The sequence below is a fragment of the Alligator sinensis genome, unplaced genomic scaffold (genome assembly GCF_000455745.1).
Source record: "Alligator sinensis unplaced genomic scaffold, ASM45574v1 scaffold421_1, whole genome shotgun sequence".
Lineage (NCBI taxonomy): Eukaryota > Metazoa > Chordata > Crocodylia > Alligatoridae > Alligator > Alligator sinensis.
In genome coordinates this window covers 4,228,174-4,240,372 of record NW_005841871.1, presented here as the reverse complement: position 1 = coordinate 4,240,372, position 12,199 = coordinate 4,228,174, and the positions used below count along the sequence as shown (strand labels likewise).

Here is a 12,199-nt window from a genome sequence, read left to right as displayed (position 1 = left end):
GGGTTGATCAGCATGGACAGGCTGACACCCTCATATGCCAAGAATCAGTTCATCAGAGCAACAATAAACTGCAGTGAGACACAAGCACACAGGTAAACAGAATCCCTCTGAATCCAGCTGGGTGTCCAGCTGAAACCCTCATGGGCCAGCATTCAGTTTATAAGGGCACATCTGAGTCAAACTGGGTCAATCAGCCTGTACAAGCTGATTCCCTTATGTGTTTCAAATTCAGCACGTCCCAATCTTTAGCCCCTTGATGAGCAGACCCCACAGTATTTTGGGGCTTCACAGGGATCTTTAGCTTAGGTAAAAGAAGCATTGCTGCAGAGAAGGAGAAGGACTGGGGAATGTACTGCCCGAGATGCCTATTAAACTTGGTGACGGGGAGGGGAGTCCTTTGTAAATCCAGATTAGCACTGGTCTGATAAATGCTGAGCTGGGTGTGTGTACATGTGGGTTGATTAGCGTTTGGAGCACAGATTCCCCATCATGCAGTGCTCCCCTGCTTCTCTGATCCCAGAATTCACTGCAGTCTCTGCTTTGGGTGTTCTGTTCTCCATCTCCCATGTAAATGAATGGTCATCTGGTTCCACCTCGGATGCAAATGAGACCTAGGGCAGTTGTTTCACTCGTGTCACCCTTATCTGGAGGGTTTTAGGTGCGTCTCCCACTGCATCTTCATTGTCTTTTGTAATCAGTTCTTGTTGAGGTAGAGGAGGGGAGGGGGGTGGGGTGAGTCCTTTGTGAGTCAGACAGGCTGTGTCCTGTGCCAGGGTTCCCCAAGAACATGGAGCTGAGAGGTAACAGTGCTGAAGGAGCTGGCTGAGGTCATCGTGGAACCCCTGGCAAAGCTCTTTCAGAACTTGTGGTGCACAGGGAAAATCCCTGAGGATTGGAAGAGGGCCAACATTGTGCCCATCTTCAAGAAGGAGAAGAGGGAGGACCCAGGCAACTATAAGCCAATCAGCCTAACCTCTATCCCAGGGAAAATCCTGGAAAAGCTCATTAAAGAATCTATGTGCGATACACTCGTGGAAAGTAAGATTCTGAATGACAGCCAGCATGGCTTTGTCATGGATAGGTCTTGTTTTACCAATCTCATCTCCTTCTAAGACCAGGTCTCTCGCCACCTGGACATGGGAGACAGGGTAGATGTTATATACCTAGACTTCCAAAAGGCTTTTGATCTTGTATCCCATGATATCCTTGTGTGAAAACTGGAAGATTGAGGGCTCAGCTGCTTGGTGGTTCAGTGGGTGGGAAACTGGCTACAGAGTAGGACCCAGAGAGTTCTCATGAACGGATCTGTGTCGTCCTGGCGCGAAGTGGCCAGTGATGTCCCTCAGGGGTCCATGCTTGGACCGGTGCTTTTCAACATCTTTATGATTTGGATGGGAGAGTGAAAAGCTTGCTGGCCAAGTTCACAGACAACACCAAGTTATGGGGCAGTGTGGTCATGCCAGAAGATAGGTTGCAGCTACAGATGGACCTGGACAGGCTAGAGAGTTGGGCAGACCAGAACCAGATGAAGTTTAACACTTCCAAGTGCTCCACCTAGGGGCAAACAACCCTCAACATACATACAGGCTTGGTGGTGACAGCTTGACTTGCACCGCGGCCAAAAGGGACCTAGGGGTAATGATCGACCATTGCATGAATATGAGCCATCAGTGCAATGCGGCGGCCAGCAGGGCAAATAGCATGCTGGCATGCATTACCCAATGCATCTTGTGTAAAACTAAGGAAGTGATACTCGTGCTGTACTCAGCATTGGTGAGACCACAGTTGGAGTACTGCGTCCATTTCTGGGCACCGCACTTCAATAAGGATGTGGAAAAACTTGAGAGGGTCCAGAAAAGAGCCACCTGTATGATAAGGGACTTGCAAGGCAAACCATACAAAGAAAGACTGAGGGACCTGGGCCTCTTTAGCCTAAGGAAGAGGAGGTTGAGAGGGGACTAGATAGTGGCATACCACTATATCAGAGGAGTGCATTAAGAGCTTGGTGAACAACTGTTCACTACGGCACCCCTGGGGAAGACCAGGACCAGTGGATACAAACTCCTGGAAGGCCACTTCAGGCTTAATACAAGGAAAAACTCCTTCACAGTCAGGGTGTCCAGACTGTGGAATAAACTCCCTCCAGAGGTGGTGCAGTCACCTACCCTGACGGTTTTCAAGAGGAGACTGGACAGTCACCTCGCTGTGGTCGCTTGACCCCCGTTGTCTGGGGGGCTGGACCCAATGAGCCCTTCTAGCCCCTAATAATCTATGAACTTTAACAGGTATGACATAGTAATGGCAACCCACCTTTGGAGTTAGATAAGAAAAAGTTTCCAATATTTTCAAAAGGTTATTTTTTCCCTTTTCTTATTTATAATTAAATTCTTCACCTTAGTCCAGATAAAATATTACACTTTTCATTGTCTTGTTTTAATGTCACTCTTCTGCTTTTTAGTGAAGTTCAGTCAGGTTTTAATTTCCCCTGTTTTTTCCTGCAAGATAATAAATTTGTTTTCTTGTTTGAAATTCAAATGCACCCAGCATTAATCCAAGACTATTTTATTTCTGCATCCATATTGTTTCATTTCTTTCTGCTTAATGAGTTTCTATAGAGGTTTTTTGAAAAGCCTGAGGTTGGCTGTCAAATATTACAAACAGGTTCATTTAACCGTGCAATCAGCTACTCTATTAGTGGAATCAATTTGAATAAATTGTACTAAGTAAGAGTTTTGAAAACAAAAAGATGACACGTCAAGAAATGTAGGGTGACTGTTTCATGGGTGTTTCAGTCCAAAAACAGGACATTGGAACTCATGTGCTTCCCACATACACACACACAGACACACACTTCTTTGGACAGAAAAAGAAACTTATAATATGCAATGCAACCTCCCCATTTAGGGCCAGAGTCTACTCAGTTACTCCCATTGAGTAGTTGCTTACTCACAAGCTTCTGTTCTGCTTGAGCAGAGAGAGTAGTTAGCTGTATTAATCTGAAGTCAGGCAGAAGGCAGGAAAGAGCTGCACTTTATAGACAAACTAAATTAGTCTGAATGAGCTTTTGTGACCCCTTTGTTCCTATGGGTTTCTTATTTGTTTGCCTCTCCGAGTCCTGACCTCCCCATTTCCCCTTCATTTCCTCCCTTCCCTGTCTTTCATATTGACATCTTTCTCTCTGATCAACTGCTCTGTTCATGTCCTTCCATGGCATCTCATAAAGAGATCGGGCTCACAAAGGCTTATGTATCTGTGATTTACTTAGTCTGTAAGGTGCATTTCTACCCTGCCTTCTATTCAGCTTGAGTCACGTTGAAAGAATCTGGCTCTATTAGCATATCTTTCTCTATATGTTCTTATCTTTTTCACCACACTATAGTAAAGCAACCACACTGATTGGGGTAGACCCCTGTGCAGGTACATAAGCATGCTTGATCAATCAGTAACTGTACAGTGTACTGCAAGAAGAGGGTACAAATATAACATTTATAAGTGCAGCAAAACCTTTGGAACTTTAACCTAATTTCATTCAAACTTAAGTTTACAATGATGTAGCTCATTGGAGCATGCAGAGATAATAGTTACAGCATAACAGCTGATGCATGCTGCTGAGTGGCAACTCTTCATCCCCTTTTGAAGAAGCTGAAATGACCTCTGGTTCAAAGATTGCATTTTGAAATACTTTTTTAACATAAGAGAATTTAGAAATGGTATCTTTTTAAGATCAAACAACAAACATCAAAAAATGTCCTAATCAAAAAGGAGCATGAACTCTTCGTAGAACCTGAAAGGAAAAGCTCAACTACAGAAGCTGTGTCTATTTGTTTGGCGTTCTACCACATGCGAGTACCTTCATAGTGTGTTACACAATGGTTCGTTCTATCTCTGCTTCTCCCCAAGGAAAATATCTACAGTTCAGCATTTTGATTTGACAGGTTTGATGTGGGTTTCTTTTGAATGTATGCGCTGCTGTCTGCACATGTTACAGAAGGCAGGTTGAAAGGCTATTCCTTGCATTCGGAGTGCTGGAACTCATGTGCAGCTTGGTGAAGTTTGTGATGGTCTTAATTTCAGAGCTCATTCCACAGTCTTGGACCAGTCTTCAGCACAGACATGCTTGTAAAATGGGCACAGTTATAAAAATAAAACCACCACCATAGTAGGTACTTCCAGTAGGATCTTTCAGTTCTTCGCACATACTAATTTGTATCATGTCTTGGTATTTAACTATCCTACCAGAAGCTGAAGTTGCACCAACAGTATTGTCAGCATGCCTGGCTACACTTGATCTGAAATACTGTCCTTATAATTCTAACACCACTACTTGGTACTTCTATAGCTCATTTCAACAGATGATAGCTAAGCACGTCCCAAACAAATAACAAAAACATTTGGCCTAGGGCTTGTTTTACCCACCAGTGACATACAGTTGTCTGCAAGGACACAATCACTGTTTAACTGATGCAAATTAATGTCAGATAGTAAACAAAGAATACAGTATCTGTGTGAACCTGCAGGGAGCACAGGCAGAATGCAACTTTTTTGCTCTTTAAACAAATGGCAAGTGATTAAAACCTCTGCTTTACATTCCATGCAAACAATTTCCTCACAAGTAGAAACTGAGTGCTTCACTATGAAGGGGAAATTATATTTATACTAAAGCAGGCTGCCACCTACATAATGCCAATTACTTCTATAGCCATGCAGTTAGAGTCTTCAGCCTAACATGTCCAGCTACCTCTCACTGCAGTAGCAGTGGTGATTGCAGTTGATATCTGCATGTATTAATTGAACCTGACCTTACTTGAGCACTTGTGAGATTGCAGTAGAAACAGATATGGCTGCAGACTACTCTAGAGAGGTTTTAAACTAGTGGGGGACAACCTTTTTCTAGGTGTGTTACTAATAAGCTCTGCCCCCTTTCTGAGTGACACTAATCTCTTTCCACTGTCCAAACTGCTGGTCTGCTTTCTGCTTCCTGCCCTGTGCTCCCTGAATGATCCATCCACTGCTCTGTTTTCTGCTTCCTGCCCTATCTGCTGGTTCCCTTGCCAATCTGCCACATCTCACATACAGAGGCAGCCACTTGTGGCACACATATCACAGATTGGTCACCCCTGTTTTAAACCGTGCTAACTCCTAAGAAGTAAGAATGCTACAAAGGTCAGGGGAGTTCATTTCTGAAGAAAGGCTAGAAAAATTGTTTTTACTAAGAAAAGATGGCTTAAAACAGATAAAGTTAAGAGTTGTTTAAATTTTAGAAGGCTACCATGATTAGATGACTGGAATCTTTGAGCAGTTGCTGAATCAAAGGATTTGGGGACCTAAGCTTTAAAATAAAGTAGTAGAAGCAAAGGAGAGAATTTAAGCAAGCCATTTTGTATTGAGGACAGGGAGCTAAGCCAGGTTTGCACTGAGGCATGGAATTAGAAAGCGGTTGACACCTGTGAATGGAACTAGTAGATCAGTACAAGTTGGGAAGAGGCAAATACCCTTCCTGAAATACAGAGGTCACCTGGCCCAAATATTCCTGCTTGCTGGTAGCAGAGAATCCTCTGCCCAGGTCCTATCTGTTTGAATGTCCTTTCTCTAGACAAGGACAGAAGGGACCACTGTTCCCATTAGGCTAGAGCAGCTTCTGGGCAGGTCTGCTCTCCTCCATTGACTAGATGCCATCCTCTATAGTGTTCCCCAGTACTGAAGTCTAATTACTGAAGTTGGAGATGCATTGTAGCCTACTAGAGTAAGAACAGAAATAGCCAGTATTAATATAATTAGTATAATAGCCAGGTATTTATGCTAGAAATCCCTAGGATTCCTTGCATTATAACTTCATATACACATGTAACTGCAAAATTATCATAGAACCCAAGCATGATACGCATTAGTTAGCAAGTGCCAATTGTACGGACTGATAGTCTTTGTTAAAGTTAACTAGTGCTAGTGATCAGCAGGGATCTACGTTTTCCATTTCCCACTGAAAAATGGAGAAAAACACAGATTTTCCCCTCTACCAGAGGAAAACATAGATTTCTCATTTTAATGGAGAAACCCACAGACTTAGCGATTTTTTCAAAGAGCTCTCTGCAAGCTGACAGAGTTCCAACCAGCAAGGGGCTGGGAGAGAGTAGGACAAGGGCAGTTAGGCAGCAGGCACCATGTGCATGGCTACCAGGCAGCCTGGAGAGCAGCTCCCACAGGTAAGTGCGGGGAGGGGAAGATTGAGGCCCCCATAGGAAGGGAGGTAGTTGGGCAGGGCTGGGGCTCCTGCTGCCCAACTGGGCGGTCCATGGGGCTTGGGACCTGGGATCTCAATGCATAGCTGCAGGGCCCTGGCAGGGAGCGGGACAGGGTGGCTCATTCGGGCGTGGGGGGGGGCTCCCTGCCACTGCACATACTCTGGGAGGGCAGAGGGGACCCATGACCCCCAGATCTGTATGCAGGGCATGGGTGAGGTCAGGCTGCCTGTTGCAGGCTCAGGCTCCCACCCCCACTACCCTCCCCAGGGCCTCCACAGCCCAGCAGGTGTGACCCAGCGCTGCAGGGCAGAGTGGGGCTGTGCAGGGATCTCCTTGCTGCTTCAAGCCCTGTACTGCCCTGGTGAGGCCTCCCCTGCCCGCATGGCAACATCAGCAGCAGTGGTGCAGGAATATGCCCCTCTCTGCTGCCACACATGCAGGTGACATGTCACCAGGGCAGCACAGAATTCACAGCAAGGAGATCCCCGTGTGGCCCAGCTGTTTTCTACAGCACCAGTTTGCACCCACTGGACTGTGGAGGCCCCAGGCAAGGGCAGCAGGGTAGGAGCATGAGCCTGCAGTGAATAGCCCACACCTGTCCCTCCCCCATGCACACATTTGGCAGGCTTCCCTCCCCTGCCACCCCCCACACCTGAGCCTGCAGCAGGTAGGCAGCAGGGGAGGGGAGCCAGACTCTGCTGCAGCAGCCACCACCTCCTGCCAGGGGCAGAGGGCTGTAGACCCAGTTCCTTGGCCCTGTAGCCCTGGCAGCTGAGAGGCCCTTCTGGCAGGGCTGGAGTGGGGGGTGCTATGGTCACCAGCAGGGCTGGTTGGTAGGTGGGAAGTGAGGGGCACCAGCAGGGCCAGGGGGCCTGTGTGGGGGAAGGAAGGGGCATTTCATTTTAATCACAGATTTTGGGTTTTTTATCAGAGAATTTATGATTAATTTATTATTATTTTTTATCAGGGAAAACCAGGATCCCTGGTAATCAGTCACATGTTCATGGTTAGTAACTCTCTAATGTGTACTGCTCAGGCCTGGCACTAGAGGACTGGTGAGCAGAGAGTAGCTAGGGGCTGCAATTCTGCTCCATGCCTGCCCTGCTTGCCAAATCTCTAGCCACAGCATAGGCCAGAGAGGAGGGGAAAAGGGCCCCTCTGCCACTTGCATCATCCACCAGATTGCCTCACTAGCCCCTCATCAACCTCTGGATCCCCTCTCTAGCACGTGATCAGCCTCTCCACCCCTGGATCACCCCCCACCCTCTAATTGGCTTCTCCACCCCCAGATCGCTGCCATGCCACTCCAGTCAGCCAGAGGACAGCAGCAATGGCAGCAGAGGTGGGTTCCCTGCAACCCATGCTACCCCTGTGCACCCAGATCCCAGTTCTCATACATCTGCAGCTGCCTGGCAGCTTCTTCCCCCCTGACTACCTCCCTTTGTGTTGCAGGGGCTGGATCTGACTCTGTGCTGCCATTGGCTTCACATCCAGCCGCTCGCTACCCCCTCCCCCCGCCACCAGCTTCTTCACATCTGGGCCCTGCACAGACCAATTTGCCCTGGGCCCCGCACTCTGCTAGGATTGTCTCTGGGAACCTCCAATGGAAACATGTCTTAGGGAACTTGGAAAACACCTCAAAGTCCTCCCAGAAAGTTGAAAACCTTTTGCCCAAATGAGAGAGAGAGAGAGAAGATTCTGCAAGGAGACCTGCCTGAAGTGGCAGGCAACTGCCCATCCCTTCCACTCTGTTGGGAAATATAAATGTACTTATGTACACTAGAAGAACACCAGTATTTACATAGACACTTGTGCTGTTGACAACACTTCTGGTGTTAACATTCATTTTAGGTCAAATGCTATCTTTTATTAAAATTATTGCACTAGACTGATTTCAGAGGGCCAAAAATGCTACTGAGGAAAAGAAAGCTATATTGGTACTGATGTATCTGACCCTCATTACAAAACTGTGTTCTGTATTTTCTGAATGTTCATCTTGAGAAACCTGCAGCCCATTTTGCAAAATATGAAGCATGCACAAGAGAAATCGACAGGACCATCATGCAGAAAACAGTGCTAAAAGATGCACATCACCCAAGATGTTTAGCAAAAGACAATTCTGACATTTTTGACCTTAAGAAATCCAATGAGTAATTAAGACTCCTGTATTCAGTGCACAATGTGGGTATTCTGAAGACAGACAGACCTGGAGCTGATTTTTAACAACTACCCATGCAATTACTTCTTCCCACTACAATGGCAGGGCATTGACATTGCCCTTGTTTCCCCTTCCATGAGCAGTAGCAGGTTGGGAAGTGTTATTGGTGTTTCTGGTTTTGTGCTTTGTAGTGAGCTTGGAGTGGATGGTTTTTAGGACACAGGGGATTGGACTCAATGGCCTGGGAGGTGGCTGTCTTCCGCACTCAATGAGGCAAGTGTTGTGTGGAAAGTATATGTCATTGTGTAATAGCATAATGCATATGGGAGAAGGAGATCAAACTATGTGTGCAACCTAAGTTCTGGCATTTCCATATTTTTAGTATTTGACTTTGCATCCTCATCATTCAGTGTTTAATAGTGAGATGGTGACAGCAACCAGGCACAAGACAAGGCAACAACCAGAACAGTTTGAGTGTAGGAGCCATTTTGCTATAAGAATGCTAACGACAGATTGCTAAAAATGGTTACCTATCATTTTAAATGGAAGCAGAGTAAGTTAAAGTTTTTTCTAGGGCTCTAACAGTGATTTACAGTGTTTTTAGGGCTGTCAAAATGTGTGTACAGATTCACACAAAAAACAGTGCTTAGTATTGCTGGACAACTGCAGTTTGCATATGACCTTTACATAGGCATTGTTTTTCTCTCTCCCCCTTGAGATAGTTACCTGTATTCAGCTACTCTCCCTGGAGACTATCTAGAATTTTTGTAAAACAGACCAGATCACCTCTGTGTATTTGGCAGAGAATATTCTGCCTCCAAACAGTCTCTTGAGAAAATGTAGCATTTTGGATTTCATCCATCCTAAATCACATGAAACCTTCTGGAAATGAAACAAGTTCAGCAATTGAAAGTTTCTTCTACAATGTTGGTTTCAACAGAAATATCAGAGAGTGTTCCCCCTCCCCCCCGCCCCGGTTTGCAGCTGGTGTGCAGCAGAATTAATTCGAACAATGATGTCCTTCTAGGAGCCAGTGTGGAACGACATTTTCCAGGAATACTATAACTAATACCAGTATCCTCAATTCTCTTCCTTAGAGACAAGTTACTCTAATTCTCCATTTTCTTATCTCTTGCCTACTGTCAGATTCATAGCAGCATCACCTAAAATGCAGCCATAAATTGTTGTTCTCCGTGATGGTAGCACCTGCATCGTGGCACCCCTGAGGGGGGTCTTGCAGTGCCCAGTTGAGAACCACTATGCTAGTGTAATCCATTGGCGAGTATGTGGATTGTCATAAGTCTGTCTGCATGCTTGATCCACGGAAGATTGGAGCTCTTAATTACATTTGTCCTTTTTCCCCTCTTCCACCCTAAGCCTTGGCTCTTTCCCTCAAGCAGAAAGCGTGACTACCCTCCCTACTTTTTTGTTTTGCTCTGAAGGTTCTTGGTTCGATTACCTTTCCCCCTCCCCATCTTCTCAACCAAGTTATCTAGCTAGTCATCACACTAGCACTGAACAGGTGATAAAAAGAATTCCACCCCAAAGACTTCGGAAATCATTATACAATAAGTAGATGTTTCAGTTGACTGTCTAAACTGTCTCTCTAACTCTTATTAGCTGTAACATGTATTAAAATATTTTATGGAGGAAGCTGCTCTGTCTTAAATAAAGAAGAATATCGTGAGAACTCTTCAAGTTTGGTAATAAGCTATGGCAGTGGTGGCCAGTCTGCAGATAGAGGAGGTGACAGGAAGCACAGTAGCAAATAGGACAGGGAGTAGAAAGCAGATCATCGGATCAGGCAGGAAGCACAGGGCAGGAATCAAAAAGCAGAGCAGTAGCTTGGCCAGGGAGCCCCAGGCAGGAAGCAGAGTGCTGAGCAGTAGATCTGGTAAGGGAAAGGAATCAAAGTGGCACTTGGGGAGGCTGCAGGGCTAATTTGTGGCAGGCCTTCCTTAAAGGGCTGTGGAGTCTTTCATCCAGATGGCCAATTCAGATCCAAACAATGCAGCTAGCAACCCCTGATGGTTGTTTCATGATATATATAGAAATCATTGCTGAATTGAGCTCACAGAAGTCCACATCACAAAGAGTACTATATAATGCACAATAATAATTAGAATTTGACACCAGGCCCATAAAAAGCATGGGCACCTATATCAGGATTTACCTGAGATGCATAAGCCTAAAACCACTTTAAAAAACTCCCCAGCCTTGGAGGTGCCTTTAGGTCTGTTTCCTTTTAAAGACCTTAGAGTTGTGTCTGCACATGTCTATAACTGCTCCATCTATAACACGTTAATTAATGTGCTGTAGTTACTACACATTAATGTGCTGTAGTACTAGTTTGCCAAGTACTAAATCAGTGTGCAGTAACTTACGCTACTGCACAGTAGTGTCAGCATATGGGTTTTTAGTGACACTTACTGTACAGTAGCCTAATATTACTGCACAGTAGTGTATTAGCACAGTTTTTGCCTGGCACGCTAAGTTCAGACACATCCCTGTTCTTAGCATTTATTATTCTCTGCCTCTAGGCATCTCCCCATGCCGTACATGGGTATCATCATCATTCTGGGACACCTATTTTCCCTGTGCACTATATAGGGAAGCCACAGTTCTTGGCCCTGGGTTCTGGATTCTGTTCTAGCAGTCAAGTGCCCTTATCCTTTATTGGATCTAGGCCTCAGTCTTTCTTACTGAGGGCAGAGACAGAAACCTAATTCCTCTCTCAATCACATGGGTGATTCCTAGACAGCCTACTGAAAGGAAGCTTACTTTCCATTTACACACACTTTGTGCATCAGACAGTTGTGGGGGGGTTACATATTTGAAAAAGTCTTTCATGCTGACATACACGTGCATAATCACTTGGAACTCAGGGGCTAAGACTCCTTGTGACCAGAGAGCTACAAAGTCAAATTCCCATTCGTCAGCAACAAAAGAAAATCATGTAGAATAAAAAAGCAAAGCAAGCGCAACCCTATGCATCTGAACTGGGTCCGTTACAAAGCAATACCTTCAGACTCACTGTGGTACCAGCAAGCTTTTTCTTCATCGGAAGAAGTGTCAGACTGCTTGCCTCCTGATAGCTTTTACTTGACATCTTTAGAAATATTTCCCAGGCTGCTCTGCTCTTAAATGAATAGCATGCTTTCACAAACAATTTGGTGCTTACTTCCAAAGGGACATCTTTCATAAGAACTGCATTCAGAGTTGCCCTACTGGTCACCAGAGCTAACCCTAGGGGTGTGCGAGGCCTGAGGCATATCAGCCTGTGCAGGGCCTGTGCTGGGGCAGGGGGGGCGGACGATGCACAAAGCTGGCCGTGCACGGCAGCCACATGGAGTCATGGCGCCCTGTCTGCGGGGCCTGTACGGACAGCACTGTCTGCAGGGTCCCCCCAAAGCAGCCTCCCCGATTCGTCCCTCCAAGGGACGGCTCTGCTGATCACCCTAAAGTCCCATTGAGTTTTTCTTCTTAGCCACTTGGTCTGGAAACAGTAAAGTATTCTTTTTAAATATTCAGTGGTTTCCATGGTGTTAGTGATTTAGGCTTAAACATGTGCATAAATCTTTCTAGGACTGGGAATCACAGATCAGAGTTGTCATTACCGACAAAGGTTGAAATTAATGTCCACACCCTGTAAGCACAAACATGCACCACAGTTTGTGCAATAATTACAGTTATTTATTTGTGCTGCTTAGAAGCCCTGTTGAGGTCTGACTATGATAGATGCTGTCCCAAGAAAACAGCAGTCTAAACAGAAAAGCCAAAAGGGGGCGGGGGCGGGGGCGGG

At 45.7% G+C, this 12,199-nt stretch overlaps 1 protein-coding gene across 5 annotated transcripts in view; it reads left to right on the top strand.

Moving 5' to 3' along the window:
• The window catches only part of EVC (EvC ciliary complex subunit 1), a 115,430-nt gene that overhangs the window by 58,402 nt on the left and 44,829 nt on the right, over positions 1 to 12,199 (top strand). The window lies entirely within an intron of this gene.